Below are 19546 nucleotides of genomic sequence, written 5' to 3' on the forward strand. Positions count from 1 at the left end.
GCTTCAGCTTAGCCAAGCCCTGATTATTGTGGGTATTTGGGGACTGAATCAGTGGACAGAACCCCCGTGGTCTCTCCTTCTCTCTCTCTCTTTCTCTCTCTCTCTCTCTACCTTTTAAATAAAATATAGTTTTTTAAAAACTAAAAAAGAAAGAGATACCTATGTGTATCTATATTGCTGCAAATATAGTTTTGTCAAACTTTGTTTTATATTTTTGTCAAACCAATTGATAAGAATGATATGCGGCTGGCGCCACAGCTCACTTGGCTAATCCTCCGCCTGCAGCGCTGGTACCCTGGGTTCTAGTCCTGGTTGGGGTGCCGGATTCTGTCCCGGTTGCTCCTCTTCCAGTCTAGCTCTCTGCTGTAGCCTGGGAGTGGAGTGGAGGATGGCCCAGGTTCTTGGGCCCTGCACCTGCATGGGAGACCAGGAGGAAGCACCTGGCTCCTGGCTTCAGATCGGCGCAGTGTGCCGGCCGCAGCACACCGACCACAACGGCCATTTGGGGGGTGAACCAATGGAAAAGGAAGACCTTTCTCTCTGTCTCTCTCTCACTGTCCACTCTGCCTGTCAAAAAAAAAAAAAAAAAAAAAAAAACAAACAAACAAACAAAAAAAACAAAACGGTATGCTACTATAGGTTTAATGATCTGTGATTATTTTAAAATTTAGTGTATATGAGTTAAACAGCCATCTTTTCATTTGGTTATTATTTATAGCCTTTTCCTATATTCCCAATGAACTAGGGTTTCGTTATTTTTGCTTATTGATATCTTTATTTAATGGAGCATTAAGCTTTTGACTATAATATAGATAAAATATGTTATCGTAAAATTTTAAGATATTTTTAATTTATATTCTTAGAACTGTATCTCTGAACTACATTGAATACATTCCCGTTGAATTAATTTCACATTAATATAAAAATTGATGATTTTGCTGTAGTAATTATCCTGCATTTGCTTTGACCCGAGAATCAAATGTATTAATAAATTCCTGAAAAAGAAAAAAGCTACAGCATGTCAAACTTCGTAGTCACTGCTTCCTACAGCAATTATCCCTCATTATCCATAACTGCCTGCAAATTTTAGCTACCACACATCAAAACCACGTACATCTTCATCTTCTTGTTTAATGTTTTTCACTAATTTCTTGACAAAATCTGCTGAAATAGGAAATTAATGATATAATGATGTATATTCAAGGCATCTTTGAAATGTAGAAATACAGTAAGTAACTGTGTTTATTTGGAATAAAAATTTCAAATGAGAAAAAATGGATTGAGCGGCAGATATAATGACTGTCTCTGCACCATGAAGTACTAAAAACAATAGAAATCTTACAATTAAGGAAACACAAAAACAAATTGAGGAAAGAAATAAGTGAATGTAGCTTATTTTTTTATTTTTTTATAATATAAACAGACAGTATCCACATAGTTTATTTCTCACAGTTCTCCTGACAAATGAACATTATTCAAGAACATACTGTATACAGATAAGAAGAAACACACAAAATGTTTTAAATGATACACAACAAAATCCAGCAGTATAAAAGAATGCAGGTGAACTCTTGCTCACTGCGCAGACTAAATTTAATCACTTGTTTAAATAGTAATAAAAATACAATCTTTTATGGATCTTGTGCAGACTACAAAAGAGGGAAATTATTACCATATATATGATTTTATATTAGGCAGTTTCTTTGATGAGTTGTACTGACAACTCCAAATACAGAGGCAGAAGGCTGTGTATTTTAAAGGAATCAATGTTGTGAATTAGACTTTACACAGTCACTACCACTGGCACTTTCACCATAGTCTGTACACATCACATGATCATCTTATTTAACATTACATTTAAAAAATATATCTGAGTGACGACTTTGTAACATTCACACACCACGAGCTGGTTAAGGAAGCAGTGCCACAGTTGCTTCCTGTAGTGCTTCGCTGTTGGTAAGAAGGACAGTTCATTGTGGTTAAAAGAAATTAGATATCAATATGGTTAAGCAGCTCCAATTTACTAAAGGCCATCAACGACCACCACTGGGACAGTGAGTTCTTTTAAAGTGGATATCCTAGAAGCAAACACCGTCATTGGTTAAAACTTTGTCTAAAGAAGTCAGTTTCTGTGCTGAAAACTATTTTCACAAAACTGAAAGCTACTAAACTGCTTTAATATAAATACTTTTTGTCTTCTCCTTATCATACTTGTGATCAAGTTCTCTGAAACCTTTGGAATTTAATCTCACTTTAATGTGTGCTCTCATTTCCATCTCGCCCATTTGAGATCACCACCTAAAGGCTTTCAAGGTGGTGGTGAGAAATTCACCAGGGAAACCCTTTGCTCACCAGGAATGTTCAGCTGCTGGGCAGTGATCTAGAGCCACAACCGTGCAGAGCTGTACTTGACGAGAACACTCAGGAAGCTCTCATGCTGTGAGTGTCATTTCAGGGAAAGGAGCGAATCTTTCCAAACTGTGCACATACTTAACAATGATACCATTGCTATGTGTCGAAGAGGACTAGGAAATGATGTTCTCTTCCATGTCATCTGTTTGCTGGAAAGTAGTTGGGGTCCAGGTAATTATAACTGGTGCCCTGGGACACACAGTAGTCTCTGTCTAAGAATGTCTCTGACCTATAAATAGGTTCTAATTGCTGATCTTCCTTGTGGATTTCTGTTTCATGTAGGCAGTCAGAACAAGAATCACAGAAATCCAAAGACATTTCTGGAGGACAACCCTGGCAGTGCCACCGAACACCCTGGATAGGTTCTATGCCACAGTTATCACACTTGAAGCCAACATGCTGCACAAATCCACTTTCAGCCTGCATTTGCTGAAGTTTCTGCTTCTTTAACTTTTTAAACTGTAGTAGTTCTTTATATTCAGGTAAATTCCTATACATAATAGGAATACTTTCTTCATCGGATGCCTCTTCAATAGCAGTGTTCATATGGCTGTGAAAACAGGATCGGTCATCATCTTCATCCATATACACTGGTGGTTCATGAGAAGTCATGAACATGGAAGGTTTGAAGAGATGCTTATTAAGGGGGTGCTGCCTTCTGCTTGACGAAGACTTTTTGGAGTATATATATAAGTTAGGTGTTCTGCCTGGGACTGGAATGCCAGCTTTAGTTAACTTTATGAAATACTTCTGTACTCAGCTCGCAACCTGTTTTGCCGTCCTATTGCCCAGTTCATCTGCTATCTTCTGCCAGCGTCGAGATTCTACTTCTTCAGGAGGGTATTTCAGGAGTAGCTGTTCAAGTTTTTTCTGTTCTTCAACAGTCCACAGTTGGTTAAATGTTTCTGGTTTGGTATCATCACAAAGGCGACCTCTTATCATCTGAGGACGACTGTGTGAGCCTTCCGGACCATCACTCAAAGGCAACACAGAGTATGAAAGAGACTCTCCATCCTTCTTAGGATCTAAAGGACTTTTTGGTCTAGCGGGTAAACCTACTTTATCAAAAACTAGTTTAACTCTCCTAGTATGTCTTTTACGATTTTTAAATTCCCTTTCAAAGTTTCCAAGGCTATTGGTATATTGATCCCATACAATTTCAGGCAACTGAACAACTCTCTGTGGATATGGAAGCCCTATATCAGCCTTCTTCTGGAGTTTTTCCACAAATCCAATGGGATTTTTTAGAGCTTCTCTCTGGTGTTTGCCTAAACTTTCAAGGTCTTGGACTGCTTGAGAACGCTGAGCCTCGAGTACAGCAATTGTCTGTAACAGTCTCTGATAATCTTTGTTGTGTTTCAGAGCCACATGATCTGATTCAAAGTAATAAACATCAGGATCATCATCTTCCTCTTCTGTAATGTGCTGATTGGCACTCTCTTTGGCAGATGGCAAATGTCCAATATTGAGTCTTGCTTCTGAGGATGGCTTACTTAGTCCATCACTTCCGTAATTTTGAGAGTCACAACATTTATCTTTTTCATTTTCAGAAATTTCATCAGGATTTGTGAGAGACTCACTTCATTATCACTAACAGTTGGATTTGTTTCAGTGGGACTAAGATTATTCTCCTCAAATTGTCCATTTTCTCTGCAAGGAGAACTGTTTTTAGTGGGACTACCTCTGGGTACCGCCCTTCGTGGTGAAGTTCTCAAGGTATAGCGATGTTCTTGAGGTTCTGATAAAGACATCATTTGAGCTGAAACACAGTCTAGAACAGAAGATGGTTCTGATTCTCCAGAGACTGGTGTACTTTCAAGAGCTGTGTCCAAGACGTTATTGGTGTTTTCGTTACACTGCTCTTTTGAGGCATTGCTATCTCCCACCACATCTACTTCTTCCTCAGAATCCCTTAAAGATGATTGAATTTCAGAAACAGGGCCTGTAGCTGGCTCAGTAGTCAGCTGATTAACATGTTCCACAGGCAGGCAGGCAGTTACTATTTTGTGGTCCTCCAACTTGACCTGCACTTCTGAATTTGTGCAAGGCACGTTATGGTCTACGTAACTGTCCTCCTTCCTACTATCAAGGAACATTGAAGTTTGGGTTTCGGAATCCCCATTTTCAGTTACTGATTTTTCCTGCAACACATAGGAACCAGTGCTATTTTGCTTAGTGTTCCCATCAGGCTGACAGTCATCACAGTTTATAACAGCTGAATCACTGTCATCAACACCATTGACAGTCAAATAGCCTGTGATTTCTTCAACTATTGCAGAATTAAGCGGCCCTTGCTCACTGAGATTCACCTTTTTAATTTCCCTTTTCTCACAATCATCCAGTATAAGACATAGAGAAGCTCGTTTCGTCCCTTGAAAATCTGCATCATTGTCCACTACTGTACTCCTCTGTTCTACTGACTCCTTGTCTGATTTTATAGGTGAATCTTCCTCTGAACTGTTTGGTGCTTCAGATCTAAGACAATGCTTAATTCTTTTTAAAACTGGTGAAACAGGTTCTGTTTGCTTTCTCTCACAATTTTCTACAGCCTGCCTTTCTAAGTTATCCTTTTCTGAAGAAGACAGTCCTCTTTTCCTAGGGCTTACCCATGACTCCCGAGCACTTTGCTGTTTTAAATCAGTGGTTCTTCCATTGTTGTTTCCTTTCTGAATTTGCACAGGCTCTGGTCTCTTCTTTGGTGATGAGAGAGAGACAGAGAGAAAGGTCTTCGTTTGCCATTGATTCACCCTCCAATGGCCGCCACGGCCGACGCGCTGCGGCAGGCGCACCGCGCTGATCTGAAGGCAGGAGCCAGGTACTTATCCTGGTCTCCCATGGGGTGCAGGGCTCAAGTACTTAGGCCATCCTCCACTGCACTCCCGGGCCACAGCAGAGAGCTGGCCTGGAAGAGGGGCAACCGGGACAGAATCCGGCACCCCGACTGGGACTAGAACCCGGTGTGCCGGCGCCCCAAGGCAGAGGATTAGCCTAGTGAGCTGCGGCACTGGCCGTGTATGTAGCTTATTAGTATATACAGATTATTAATAAGAATCGTAACTAGCATTCAGGATTCCTTCTTAAATCTGATAGTGAAATCTCTGGCTATAAATCACAAAACCTGAGAGAATTCCCAGAGTGACCATTTACTGACAATTTGATCTTGAGAAAATAACTCACTTATAAAACGGAAACATAGTCTCCCAAAATTCCTATGAGAACAAAATAAGATAAAATCATACCAACACAGTGAAGAAAGAGAGAAATAAAGTGGGAGAAGAGATATGAGTTGGGAGAAAAGCAAGCTGGAGGGAGGGAGAGAGGAAGGGAAGGAAGGAGGGATGGAAGCAAGAAAAATAAAGAATTCACAATGGCAGTGATTTCTAGGCTGAGGCGTAAGTGAAGTGTTGGAGCTCTCTAAGTAGGAAGAAAAAAAGGGATTGGAGATTCTCAGACAAGAACCCAAATGGTTTTGTCTGTCCAGATACTGATGTGCCTGAAGGAAAGCAAAGGGAAGTTCTGCAAAGAAGTTGGCAGGGACTAAGAAGAGAACCCAGAGGCTTTTATCCTGTGAAGTTCTGTATGACTTTTGGAAAGAGGTATAACACAAGCACACGTGTGTCTAACACCGATTGAGACACAACCAGAAAATTTTAAGGAACTGGTATGCAACTTGAGGCAGAAAGGGCAAAGTATTGTTTATTTTTCTAGAAATATATGTTCTAAGTTTAAGTTGAAGGTGCAGAGGATGAATTTTTCTCAACCAAGTTCTGAAACCAAACCCACTTACCCTAACTCACCTTCCTACTCCACAACAATTTCATGTCCAGGTCGTCTCTAATGTGAGATAGTAATGAAGAGGAATTAAGTAGGAAAGTCTGCAATGAGAGAGGGATTGGAGAGCAACAGAAATTTGGAGCCATTAGAAGTGTCTAAGCGACAGGTGTTCCTTTGTTAATGGGCTAAATTCATAAGAATCAGGCTCTTCCATAGTGACTGTCCCTGTAGTGCGACAGCAGAAGTATCAGAGATGGGGAAGCTATTAGCATCTGTGAAGAAGCCAGGACAAGGGACCTGCAGGAGGTAGAAGGCAGCCAGGACCTCCAGCTCCTCAGTGGCAACAGTGTGGTTTCTGAGCATCAGCCACTAGAGGGGAGCTCTTCAAAAGCCAGTAAATACATGACATGGAATGTTGAAAAGCTGGACCATTTGTATTGAAGACTAGTTTCTAACATTTTTCTCCTAGCTACCTCAACAATAACACTAAATTATTGAAACCATTAATTATTTTGTTTCTACTCTGAAACTCTACAACAATGTGGGAGATCAAAATGTTCTTTTGATTCTCTTAAAATGGCAACACACTTTCACAGATCTTGCTTACAGTCATATGCAGAAAGTCAACCAGTCAAGTGAGAAACAGGTATACATTGGAGCCAGTCCAAAAGTAAATCACTTTTGAAGCTATGGTTTTCTAGGTTTGATATACATAGAAATCACCAGGACTGTTGTACCAACAATATTTCCTTGGGTTTTATCATCATAGATTTTAATTTTCTAGTCATAGTAGAACCTTGAAATCAGAATTGTTAGCATGTATCCACACACACACCAAAGTGACTCTCATGTACTACACATTAAGAACTGCTCCACCACCACCAAAGAAAAAGAAAAAAGAAAATTCCACATAGGGATGCTTGCTTCTTATGAGAAAACACACCTGCTTTTTAAAAAAGAATTGTTAGCATAAAAAGAATAAATAGAATAAATTTCATGCATTCCATAGGTATAGTCCTTAGAAGACAACCACACTTCCTTGCTCTCCCTAATCCCCCTCCCCTCTCTTCATCAGTTATTGCAGACTTACTTCTAATATACTCTACATCCACATGCTTAATTTGCCACTAATCATAATATCAACAAGTAAAAAGTAGGAAGACCACAGTTCCACAGAGTATAAACAAGGACTAAAAATGACAATCATATCCCAAAATGGCCATCTCATTCCTATACATTTTTTTGGCATAAACTGCAAAATATCAGACAAAACATATGATATTTGTCTTTTTGAGGCTGGTTTATTTCACTAAGCATAATGATTCCCGGTTGCATCCATTTTGTTACAAAAGACAGAATTTCATTTTTTTTATGTCCGAGTAGTATTTCATCATGTATATAAGCCACATTTTCTTTAACTTCTTGATGTAATGCTCTTATGGAGGTGAGACAGTATATCAGTGCTAAGAACCTCAGTGGCAAAGGGCCAGTGGGACATAGAGCACCAGTCAGCAAAAAGCAGTCATGAGAGATAGAACAACCAAATCGGGAATAGAGAAGAGATGACTCTAATAAATGGTCATACACAAGGTGGTCATAAAAGAGTATGAGGCAGACATCACTCAAATGCCATGGTCACCCCTGCCCCAGCCTTTGAGGCAAAGGATGCTGTTTGTTAGGCATATGATTATGGTAGAGGACTGAAACTTGTAGTCCTTGTGAATCAGACTGAAAGACTGTGTTTTAGATGTTTGGTATTTTAACTTCTGCCATTCATATCAAAAGAGTCAAATTATCCCCCACTTCTCTAGAGCTTAACTCTTTTATTACACATGTGATACAGCACTTGTAATCTGTAGCAGGTTTAATGTTGTTATAAACCCTTCCTAGTTCTTTACAATAATACTCAGAGTGCAAGTGTCTGTCACCTAAATTAGACAAGTGAGAAAACCCCACTTACAAACATACAAATATTTCAATATAGCATGCTTAAAATTAACCAGATGATGAATCTTCATTTGCAAATATGCCCTATGGCAATAAAGGCCTTAGATACAATATGCATATATTATATATATTTCAAATCAATAATTTTTGACATGCAAACCACTGTATTATTGTCTCTTTCTTCCTCATGGAACTTATAACAAAGAAAAGGAATGACAGTTACAACTGGAAAAATATGACAATAAATATGGAGTTGTGGGAGAAACACAGAATACTATAAGGGACAGAGGAGGGAGAGCTCAGGACACCTTCATGGATAAGTTGCTGTTTGAGGAAAGTTTTTAGTGCTATAACAGTTTCAAAAGTCAAATGATGTGAGGGGTGTGTTGGGACTGTTTCAAATTGGTGACAAATACATGAAAATGATAAAATATAAGACAATTTAAGGGGACAGAAAGTGACAGGGAATGTATATAACTTTTCAGGAAACAGTGGGAAAATGAAGCCTATATTTTAAGTAACCTGAAATGCTAGGCTGAGCAGTAATCTCATACTCTTTATAACGGGAGTGTAAGTGATCTCTGCATTGACATTACTCTGGCAACAGTATGTAAGATGAAGTGGAGTGTGAAGAGAATGGGAGCAGGGAGACTAATTAGGAAGCTGTTATTCTAGCACAGGGAAAGATATGAGGTTTGAACTGAAAAGGGAAGAGGTAATAGGAGTGTATGCATGCATTAGACATTGCAAAGGTAACATCTGAGTATTAAGATATTTGTGGTTACATGGATTAACACGAGGTTTGCAATATAGACCAAAAGTAGGCTCAGTGTAAGAGAGGGACTAGAATGAAAGAAATCCAAGGCCAAGGAAGTAGAGATCAGCATTAAAGCTGGTGCCCTAAGCACTCACCACTCTATACTCTGCATGTCTGGACATTTAATACCCTATAGATGATCTCCCAGAAAAAGCTGGAGAGAAGTGGTACAGAAATACATCAGTTTCCCTATCTCAGGGAATAACTATGAAACATTTTCTACACTGATCACCAGTGTGATGCAGCCTTAACTGTCCACAGTGGTAACTACTCAACACCTGCTCTTTTTATTGGCTTCCTTCCTTAACAATGCATTTGCCCACTCCAATCAGTGTTTCCTGGGATCATCACAAAGTAATTTCTTAATTTGTTAAATTTTTCTCAGAATCTACTTCTAGAGAAACCAACTCTTGGAGATAGAATTGTTTCAAGTGATAACCTAAGCAAAATGTTCCCTAATGGTTGAAAAGAGAGGTTAAGAAGAAGTTTATCCAAATCAACTCAAGATGGCTCAAACTACCTTATTTTAAGAACCAAGTCTATGAAATTTCTACAAGAAAATGTAGGGGAAACACCTGAAGACACTGGTGTGGGTTAGGACTTCTTGGATAAACCCCCCCTAAGCACATGCAATGAAAGAAAAACTAAGTAGTTGGGATTATATCAAACTAAGAAGCTTCTGCATAGTAAACAAAACAATCAATAGAGTAAAGAGACATCTGACAGAATGGGAGAAAATATTTGCATGCTATTTATCTGGCAAAGCATTAATATCCAGAATATATCAGCAACTCAAAAAACTCAGAAACAAAAAACAACCAATCCAGTTAACAAATGGGAAAAGGGCATGAATAGACAGTTCTCAAAAGGAAAATACTAATGACCAACAAAAACATGAAAAAATGCTCAAAATCACTAGCTATCAGGGAAATCCAAATCAAAACCTATGACCTAATACCCTGTCTGAATGGCCGTTATTCAAATATAGACACCAGCAAATCCTGGTGAGGATTTGGAGAAAGGGAAAATCTTATACAGTGTTGTTGGGAATGTAAATTTGTGCAGCCACTATGGAAAATAGTATGGAGATTTCTTTAAAAAATACTAGAAATAGTAGGTTTCCCTTATAGGTGGGAGCTAAAATTAAAAAAAGAAAGAAATACCCATGTACATCAGTTTTGCTGCAGATACAGTGTTTTGTCAAAATTGGTTTGAAAACTTTGTCAAATAAATTTATAGCAATTACATACTGCTACAGTTTTAAAGATCTTCTGACTATTTTAAAATTTACCTTAAGTGAAATGGAGCATCTTTTCATCTGATTACTGTTTATAGACCTTGACTATTTTCCTGCTGGACTATGGTCTTTTTACCTTTTATACATTGAACTCTTTATTTACTAGAACTATTAAACTATTGAATATAATGTAAAATATATTATCCCAAATTATAATGTAAAATATATTATCCCAAAAAGTACAAATAAAATATTCAGTTGAAATAAAAAAAAAGAAAGAAAGAAATTAAGTCCTTGGAGAGGTACTAATATTAAAGCTGAAGAAACTGGAATTATACTAGAGGGAAAAATAAGAGTGTGAGGAGTATGAAGAGTATAAGGATAGACTGAAATAGAAATGATGGCTCAGGACCATCCAGGGGTTGTGCAGAAGAATAGAACAAGATAGAAAGATAGCTTTAGTAAGTTTGTCAACTTGAAAACGAGGGATGCTGGGTGAAGAAGATGCAACAGGCACTGATCTGGTAGGACTGGATTTTTCCTCATTGAGTTATTATCTTCACACCCTTTCACTCTCAGGACACAGTGTGGATTGTTGCTAAATTGTTTTTAGTTACATTAATATTTTCAAATTAGTAGACCACACTTAAAGTGAGTTACATTCCTTGTAAATGTGTAGTAAGTGATCTAATGCTTCCTGGCCCTAAAAAGACTGTCTCTACCCTTTTACTTAGTAGGCTATGCTATCATTCAGGAAACAATTGAGGCTTCATGGAATCCAAGGATGTGTTCACACTGAATAATTTGGCTCTTTCTATACAATTGCCTCTCTATATAACTTCTATATATTTGCCCACATTTTCCTTCAGATTGTGAATTCCTTGAGATTAAGGATAATAAATGTGTCTCTGTATCCAGTGCCCAGAACATAGTGGGTGTCTAAAAAACATTTACATCTATACTGTCATCAAGTGTCGAGCTTGACAAAACTTGACAAAACAAATGCTTTTTCATCATGCACTTGCTTAACCCTCACAACAATATAATAAAGTAGATGCTATTATTATACCTATTTTACTAATTAGAAAATTGAAATTGGGAGAATTTAAGAACTTAGACGGGTTCAGTTGATAATTGACAGATTCTAAATCTAACATATAATATATATAAACTTCTACATATGAGAAAAAATTTGAAATTTTGTCTCTCTGTTTCTGGGTTATTTTTCTTAGCATAATGGCTTACTCCATATCTTGACTATTGTGAACTAGGCTGCAGTAAACATGGGAGTTGAGGAATCTATTTCATATTCTGATTTCATTTCCTTTGGATACATTCCCAAAAGTGGGATGGCTGGGTAATTTAGTAGATCTACTAGTTTTTTGAGGAATTTCCATACTGTTTTCCATAGTAGTTGCATTTCTTTGCATTCTCACCAACAGCATATTAGGGATCTCTATTCTCCACGTCCTCACCTGCATTTATTATTTCCTAACTTTTTGATAATAGCCATTCTAACTGGCATGAGATGATACTTCACTATGGTTTTTACCTGCATTTCTCTGATGCCTAATGACACTGAGCATTTTTTAATGTGTTTGTGGTTCTTTTGTATTTTTTCTTTGGAAAATGTCAGTTCAGCTCCTTTGCACATTACTTAAGTAGAATGTTTTGTTTTGAACTTCTTGAGCACCTTACATATTTTGTGTATTAATCATTTATCTGTAAATAGTTTAAAAATGTTTTCTCCCATTCTGTGAGTTGTATCTTCATTCTGTTGTTTCTTTTGCTGTGCATTCTTATTTTGATATAATCCCCGTTATCCACTTTTTCTCTTATTGTTTATGCTTTTGTGGTCTTATGCTAAAAGTCATTGCCAGGTAATCTCTTGGAATCTTTCCTCTGTGTGTTTCTCTAGTAGTTTAATAGTCTCAAGTCTTACAATTGGATTCTTGATCCACCTTGTGTTACTTTTGGGTATGGTTTAAGGTAGGAATTCCTGTTTCAAATTTCTGCATGTGGAAATCCAATTTTTCCCAACACTATTTATTGAAGAGACTATCCTTTCTCCAGGGACTGTTTGTTAAATCAAAGTTGACTGTGGATGTGTGGATTTATCTATGTGGTTTCTATTTGATTCCATTAGTCTATCTGGCTATTTTTTTTTTGTGCCAGTAGCATGATATTTTGAACATAATAGCCCTGCAGTATCTGGTATTGTGATACTTCCACTTCTGTTTTCATTGTTCACAGTTGCTTTAGTTGTTTGAGACCTTTTGTATTTCCAATTAATTTTAGGATTCTTATTTTAGCATTCTGAAGAATGTCATTGACATTTTGATTGGGACTGTGTTGAATCTATAAAATGCTTTGACTAATATGGACATTGTGATAATTTTAATTGTTCCAGTCCATGAATATGGGAAATCTTCCCACTTTTATGTTAATTCTTCAATTAGAATTTTGCTATTTTTATTGTAGATGTCTTGCACACCCTAGATTAAATTGATTCCAGTCATCTAATTTTTTGCAGTTATTATGAATAGCACTGTTCTTTTTTTAAAAAAAAAAATTATTTATTTATTTGAAAGACTGAGTTGCACAGAGAGAGAAGAGGAAGAGAGAGACAGAGAGATCTTCCATCTGCTGGTTCACTCCCCATTTGGCTGCAACAGCTGGAGCTGTGCTGATAGGAAGCCAGGAGCCAGTAGGTTCTTCCAGGTCTCTCATGCAGGTGAAGGGGCCCAAAGAATTGGGCCATCTTGTATTGCTTTCCTAGGTCATAGCAGAGAGCTGGATCAGAAGTGGAGCAGCTGGGACTTGAACTGGTGCCCAAATGGAATGCTGGCACTACAGGTGGCAGCTTCACACGTTATGCCTCAGTGCTGGCCCCAGGACTCTTCTTATACATTCTTTCTCTTGACTTTTAATCCTGTGACTTTGCTGTATATGGAATCATGCCCTCTTTTTCTGATTTCTATCCCCTTTATTTCTTTCTGTTGACTGATTTGCAGAACTATATTAAAAAAGAGCAGCAAGACTGGATTTATTTGAATCCAGATATTACTGGAAATGCTTCCAGCCATTTCCCATTTAAAATTATTTTGGCTGTGTGCTTGTCATGTATTCTTTAGGGTTTTGAGCTGTGTTTCTTGTAACACCAATTTTTTTAAACTTTTATTTAGTAAATATAAATTTCCAAAGTACAGTTTATGGATTACAATGGCTTCCCCCCCCCCATAACTTCCCTCCCACTCGCACCCCTCCCATCTCCTGCTCCCTCTCCCATTCCATTCACATCAAGATTCATTTTCAATTCTCTTTATATACAGAAGATCGATTTAGTATATATTAAGTTAAGATTTCATCAGTTTGTACCCACACAGAAACACAAGGTGTAAAATACTGTTTCAGTATTAGTTATAGCATTACTTCACATTGGACAACACGCTAAGGACAGATCCCACATGAGGAGTAAGTACACAGTGACTCCTGTTGTTGACTTAACAAATTGACACTCTTGTTTATGGTGTCAGTAATCTCCCTAGGCTCTAGTCATGAGTTGCCAAGGCTGTGGAAGCCTTTTGAGTTCGCTGACTTTGATCTTATACCCCAATTTTTAAGGTTTCTTTTTAATGAATCAATTAATTATTTTAAATTTATTTTAAAATTTTTAATTAGTTTTTAACTGATTCAATATGGTTAATAAGCAAAATTCTAAGCATATGATGCTATTCTACTCCTCCCTCCCTCCCAATTCCTCTATCCCACTCTTCCTCATAAAAGAGTGTTGAATTTTTCTCAAATATTTTCTCTGCATCCAGTGTAATGATCACATTATTTTTCTCCTTCATTCTGTTGATGCAATATATCACATTTATTGATTTGCATATGTTGGACCACCCCTGAATCACTGGGATAAATCTCACTTGGTCAGGGTGGATAATCTTTTTGATGTGTTGTTAGATTATATTTGCTAGTACTGTGTTGAGGATTTTTGCATCTGTGCTCACCAGGCATATTGGTCTATAGTTCTCTTGTTAGTGTTTCTTTGATTTTGTAATTAGAGTAATGTTGGCCTCACAGAATGAGTTTGGTTTTTTAAAAGATTTATTTATTTATTTATTTGAAAGTCAGAGTTACACAGAGAGAGGTGAGGCAGAGAGAGAGAGAGAGAGAGAGAGAGGTCTTCCATTTGCTGGTTCACTCCCCAGTTGGCCACAAGGGCTGGATATGCACCGATCTGAAGCCAGGAGCCATGAGCTTCTTCTGGGTCTCCCACATGGGTGCATGGGCCCAAGCACTTGGTCCATCTTCTACTGCTTTCCCAGGAAATAGCGGAGAGCTGGATTGTAAGTGGAGCAGCCAGGTCACAAACCAGCGCTCATATGGAATGCTGGTGCTTCAGGCCAGGGCATTAACCTGCTGCGCCACAGCACCAACCCCTCACAGAATGAGTTTGTAAAGGTTTCATCCCTTTAAATTGTTTAGAATTGTTTGAAAAGAGTTTATGTGAGCTCTTCCTTAAAAGTTGGTAGCATTTGGCATTGAAACCCTCTGGTCCTTGGATTTTCTTCGATGGGGGACTATTACTATTAGTGTTCCAATCTAACACTTAGCTACTATCTTTTCAGATTTTTATGTCTTCCTGATTCAATTTTAGAAATTTACATGTTTACAGAAATATATTCATTTCTTCTTGGTCTTCTAATTTGTTGGCTTATGGTTATTCATGACAGTTCCTAATGGTTCTTTGCTTTTTTATGGTATCAGTTTTAGTATCTTCTTTTTCATCCATGATTTATATTTGCTTTCTTGATTATCTTGGCTAGTGATTTATCAGTTTTGTTTATCTTTTCAAAACAGCAATACTCCATTTCTTTGTTATTTTTATTTCTATTTTGTTTGTTTGTTTTCTAATTTTTATTATTTATTTCCTTCTACTAATCTGTGTTTTGAGTTGTTCTTGGTTTTCTAAGTCCTTGAGATACATTGACAGGTTATTTACTTAATACCTTTCCCATTTTTTATGTAGGCACTTACTGCTATAAATTTTTCTCTTAATGCTGCTTTTGTTATGCCCAATTAAGGTTGGGCCAGAAAGCTCAGTCAGCTGTTCATAGGATGGGCAACAGGCAGAATCATGTGTGAGATGGATATGCACAGAAATTCTGGCTACCATTAGTGGAAAGGGAGGGAGTTGGGACCAACTGGTGCAGAGCTTAGTCTAAAGGCACTTCCCTGTGCTGGCATTAGAAGTGGGATGGTTTTCTGTTCTGAGTGGACACACTGTCACCTCACCCATACATGCACATGGTCCAAAACATTCTACAGATGTGAATTTCCCATAAAATTGAAGCTTAAGTACTAATCATTAAAATGTTTACTACATTAATTAAAAAGTTTCTAAAACAAATTAGACCATCCTACCATTTTTAAATCCGGGTTTTGAATATAGTAACTGTCTTAGTCAAGGTATGTTGACATCTATTGCTCGTTGTGATATTGTCTACAGTTCCACTGGTCAGCTGGACACATTGCTGGAGGTCCCACAATCCATACATTGATGACGTCATGTTAATTGGATCTGGGAAACAGGAAGGTGTGAGCTCTCTAGACACACTGGGAAAACACATGCTTTCCAAAGTAAAGGCAATAAACCCAGACATTTACCAAGACCTGCCACAGTGGAGGAAATTGGAGAGGTTCAGTGATTTGGGACATGTCAGGACATCTCAAAGATAAAAGAATAGGTTGTTGCACCTCACATCTCATCTAACTAAATTTTGAGAGGTAAAATTTGGTACAACTCTTTGGATTTCAGAGAGAAAACTTCACTTGAGAATAACATTCCAATATATTTTTCAGGAAATGTGGAATGCTGCCTGTTTCAGGTAATACCCAGTGTAGGAATGGGTTCTACAACAGGTCCAAGTTTCTTTATTCAGTAAATAAGATCTAACAGCTTATATAGTTCTGCAGGTAGCCATAATGGACAAAAAACTGCCATGTAGTGCAGGAAGATTTGTGTACAGGACAGTTTCACATGAGACCTCTAGGGTTCTGAACAAAGGCTATGCCCTCTGTGTCAAAGAACTATTCAAGGGAAAAGCAGTTCAAATTTGTTACACAACCCCCATAGAGTCTGAACACCTCGCTGAAAGACTAAATGACCTGATATGTCCCTTTTGTACTAGGTATCATTCTGAGCTAGGTTTTATCCACTGAAATGATACCTCTGTGTTTAGGCCTCAGAATGCCCAGAAAGTACAACTAGTATTAGCAGCTGGGTCAGACTCCCAAATTACTTACTGCTATTCATCAAGGTTTTTCTGTCACAATAATCATCTAACTTTTATATTACATATTTTGTATTTTGTCATTGTCTTTCAGCACTTTGACTTGTCTAGGATGCCTTCATTATTATCTGAACATCCTCAGAACTCTATACTCAGGCTCTTGAACTTTTATTTAAGGACTCTTGTTAAGCTGTTGTTGAACTTCATCAAAGAACCAGAAATCTAAAAGTGCTAGAGGCTAGATAGACATCCCTATCATCATACAGTCGTGTGTTCTCTCCATGTCATCTCCTCATATAAACTGGTTTGGTCTTCCTCACAGTATAGCAACCATCAGTGGAGGCAATACTCAGGCTTTTCAATGCAGGCTCCCTCTGACCAAGGCTGAACTAGCGACTGCCATTGTTGAATATCTGATTAGCCAACAGAAACTAAACAATAAGACTTTAATAGGGCATCATTATGTGCAGACAAGTCAGCCACTTGATCATAAGGCTGATCATATCTTGTCATCACCATAATAAATACTTCCTTCATATATGGGTATTTTCTCCCCTGCCACCTGTACCACCATTTTAAGGCTTACAGAATCCTTGATCTATTGATACAGTATCCTGTACCATATTGTTTCAGATCAAGGGGCCCATTTTACACCTAAGTATATACAATAATGGGCATATGACCACAGGAACCAAAGAATTTAACATGTACCTGTCAACTGGTGGAAGTCAGAATAGAATATTGTGGAATGACATATTAAAGACTCCACTAAGGTATCAACTTGAGAATAATACCTTGTAGAATCAGAGTGCTATCCTCTAGAATGTGGTATATAATTTGAACTAATGGCCAATATGTATTGCTAAGTCCCTTATAACAAGACAATAAGACTACATGGGTCCAACATCCAAGGAGATGAATTAAAATTGTTCCCTCACTATCACTCCCAGTGACCCTTTGTTTACTATATACTTGCCTATCCCTATGATGGTAGTCTGTACTTGTTATGATTCCTGGTTCCTGGGAAGGATTTTTCTACTACAGGACTTAATAAAGATTTCACTGAACTTGAACTTATTCCTGGAATCTTCATGCCATGGAACAACACACAAATAAAGAGTAATTAACATAATTATCATGGGAACCTAGGTTTGATATTACACAATGGGAAGAGGGAATAATATTTCTGAAAGGCAAGAATGAACATCTCAGTACTTCTATATTAAGGGAAACCAATGCTTGTAGAAGTATGATAACTCAATAAGGACAAGGCTGTTAAAAGTTCAAGAGCCTGAGTATAGAGTTCTGAGGATGTTCAGATAATAATGAAGGCATCCTAGACAAGTCAAAGTGCTGAAAGACAATGACAAAATACAAAATATGTAATATAAAAGTTAGATGATTATTGTCAATCATAAACTTACAGCCAGCTGCTCAAATGCACTTCTTATGCATTACTTCATATATCCTCCAACTCACCTGCCTCTTGCTCTAGTCACTACCGCAGAACCAATTTCATGCAGGCAAAACCTAACAGCACTTTAATCTTACACCCATGCCTGGTATCATTCATCACATCTAGTATTTCTGTGTTGAAATCAAGAAGTAGGGATGTTGCTGGAGCCCATCTGATGGAGCAGATGCAAACCAGGAAGGAGGGCAGGTAGAGTCATACAACTAGCATTTTTCATCCTGGATGAAATACCTTGAGATGCATTTTTGTGGCTTCTCAGATGGCAAATCCATATAATCGAGCAAACAGGTGTGCTTAATGATGACCAAATAGGTAATAATGCCTCCTTGTGTTGCTTCTACCTTCTTCCTTGCCTCACTTCTCTTGTATTTCATTCCTGCTCCCTGGAATTGTACTCTTTCATAAAGTATTATCAGGTGATTAAGTGGCACAGCAGTTAAGTAACTGCTTGGGACATCTGCATCCAATATCACAGTGCCAAGTTCAAGGCCCAGCTAGTCTATTTCCAACCCAGCTTCCTGCTAATGTGCACCCTGTGAGACAGAGATGATGGCTCCAGTACTTGGGTCTCAGCCATCACATTAAAAGACCTGGATTAAGTTTTGAGTTCCTGCTTTCAGCCTGGCCCAGCCTTGTCTATTGTGGACAGAAGATGGAATATTTCTCTATGCCTCTTTCCCCTTCGAATAAAAGTAAATTTTAAAAAAATTTAAAAATGTATTGTCTCATAAGTCTTTTGCCTAAGGCTTAGCTTTATGGGGACTTAAGGCTAAAATATCCACTTACTTTTCTCTTATGTTCACTGAAGTTACAAAGAAATAATTGTAAATAGACCCTAGGTTCTGCCTAACAAGATAAATAGTAAGCACATCCAAGCATCCATTTAAGAAGGTTTGGTCTCTCTGTGACTCTCACCTCCCCTACGATTTTGAATATAAATACTTTTCCTGTTATACTTCCTTCCCCCCATCTCCCCAGGTAGAATAGCCCCAATATGTATCATGGACAAAATAGAATCCTAGTGACATACATAAGGCCATCATGTAGACGGCTGGGGCCTACAGTAGAAAAAGAAAAGATTTAAAAAAAAAAAAAAAACTCTTTCTCAACTCCTGCAACTATCCTTTCCATTTCTTTTACCAGTGCAATATTAAAAGGGTACATAATGCATTTCACTTGGAAAACCCCCTCAGTTCTAATGACTAGGTAGGATCAGATGGAGTCCAAGTAAATGGAAGCCTAATGGACTATTTAGACCTGGTCTTTCCTAGGTGTTAAAGCTGCTGCTGCTGCAAAAGGATTTCTGAACAGTGTTTATTCCATGGGTGGGAGGATATAAAAGAGTTTTTAGAGAGAATTCATTGTTGAAAGCAAGTAGAGGCCGGCGCCGCGGCTCACTAGGCTAATCCTCCACCTTGCGGTGCCGGCACACCAGGTTCTAGTCCCAGTCGGGGCGCCGGATTCTGTCCCGGTTGCCCCTCTTCCAGGCAAAAGGAAGACCTTTCTCTCTGTCTCTCTCTCTCACTGTCCACTCTGCCTGTCAAAAAATAAAAAATAAATAAATAAAAGAAAGCAAGTAGATAGAA

The 19546-nt window shown here is 38.0% G+C and overlaps 1 pseudogene; it reads right to left on the bottom strand.

Moving 5' to 3' along the window:
- Positions 1-1422: 1422 nt before the first annotated feature.
- The window catches only part of LOC100344916 (ZZ-type zinc finger-containing protein 3 pseudogene), a 143012-nt pseudogene continuing 124888 nt past the window's right edge, over positions 1423-19546 (bottom strand).

The sequence above is a fragment of the Oryctolagus cuniculus genome, chromosome 5 (assembly GCF_051225735.1).
Source record: "Oryctolagus cuniculus isolate XC-2025 breed Fujian yellow rabbit chromosome 5, ASM5122573v1, whole genome shotgun sequence".
In the NCBI taxonomy this organism is placed as follows: domain Eukaryota; kingdom Metazoa; phylum Chordata; class Mammalia; order Lagomorpha; family Leporidae; genus Oryctolagus; species Oryctolagus cuniculus.